We start from the raw sequence: 1,796 nt of genomic DNA on the forward strand, positions 1-1,796 counted from the left end.
CTCATCTTTGTTAAAACATACACTCGCACATATATATATATATATACTTAACTCATCTTTGTTAAAACATACACTCGCACATATATATATATATATACTTAACTCATCTTTGTTAAAACATACACTCGCACATATATATATATATATACATAGCTCATCTTTGTTAAAACATACACCCACACTTACGCATATTATTATACACAACTTATCTTTGTGAAAATTTCAGAGTCGGAGGAGTCTCCACCGCGGTCTCGGAGACTTGGTGGTCCAGGTAGGCCTAGTTGTTGTTTTTTCGTTCACTTTGCCGTCCATTTCATACTGGCGTAGTGGGTGGTTGGCGGGTGCTCTGGTGTGGTTTGCCTTTTCTTTCCTATCAAACATATTATATCGTCCTTATCTCCCCTCCTTCTTTTTTTTATGTTTGTTACTCTCTTGTAACAACTCTAATCTCCTGGCGCTCATTTGACCTTATGCAGTTGCGAGCGCCGTAAAACCTCTACTAAAACTAAAAAACATTTCATACTGGTGTCAGTGGTGTAGCAGTCAAGCTGTTTGCCGTGGCACGCAGAGGTCCGGAATTTGATTCCAGTGTTGAGACATTTTTTTTTTCACCCATATGTGTGTCTGCTGAGATATTATAAACCCCCTGCCCGGGGCGGTGTTACTGACTGAAGTGTCTTTAGGCCATTCCCAAAGGGGGGACATTACCCATATTCTTATGCACAGTAGAATTGTAATTGTAAATTGGCTGATTCATCAATGTCACGCTCATAACTGTGCCTGAACTGCAACAAGGAACTGCTACTTTTTCTTTCCTAATCCTTACTATCGTCCTTTTTCCTCTACTTTTTTTGTATGTTTGTCACACTTTTGTGACCAGATATTTCCGGAAAGCCTTGATTGTCGAAGCAGACTTTGTGCTGTTTAAGCTAGAGAGGTGAGCAGAGTAAGTCTGATTCCCTGTAAGGACTTCTCTGTTGACATTCACCCCTTGGGGCTCATATAACCTTATGCAGTTGCGAGCGCCGTAAAATCTCTACTAATACAAGCAAGACATTATAATATGGTCGCTTTTAAGGACATACGGGCTAACCCCGATTTCAGGGGTTTCGAGAAATCTTGACCTACACCAGAAGTGGGCATTGCCCTACCTATAGGAGTAGTTTAGTTTCCTTGGTTTGTATATTTGTTTGGGAATAGAGAAAACTCTCCTTGTATTTTAAAGAAACTGAACAAGGGGCACAAACTTTTCCTTCGATTTTCTCAAAACATAATTTTTCGGGATAGCCCCCTCGTGCTTAAAAGCAACCGACCGTATTATTCCTCTCAGTCCAAGTTGGCCAGATACTCTCTCTCTCTCTCTCTCTCTCTCTCTCTCTCTCTCTCTCTCTCTCTCTCTATCTCTATCTCTCTCTCTTTCCCTCTCTCTGTCGCTCTCTCTCTCTCTGTGTCCTTATTTCTTTCTTTCCCCTATCTATCTGTCGATCGATCGGTCAGTCAGTTGTTCTGTCTGTCTGTCTGTCTGTCCGTCCGTCCATCCGTCTATCTATCTGTCTAACTGTCTATTGGTCTATCATTCTATCTAGTTACATACACACTTACACAGGCAAATGCATATTTCATGCATGTATATGTCCACCTGTCTACAAGTATTCACACATTCACCCCCACACATGCGTTCACTCATACTCACTCACAGATACACACACACACACACACACACACGCACACACACACACACACACACACACACACACACACACACTCACGTTCACTCATACACTCTCACAGACACC

The sequence above is a fragment of the Aplysia californica genome, unplaced genomic scaffold, assembly GCF_000002075.1.
Source record: "Aplysia californica isolate F4 #8 unplaced genomic scaffold, AplCal3.0 scaffold00132, whole genome shotgun sequence".
Classification (NCBI taxonomy): Eukaryota; Metazoa; Mollusca; class Gastropoda; order Aplysiida; family Aplysiidae; genus Aplysia; species Aplysia californica.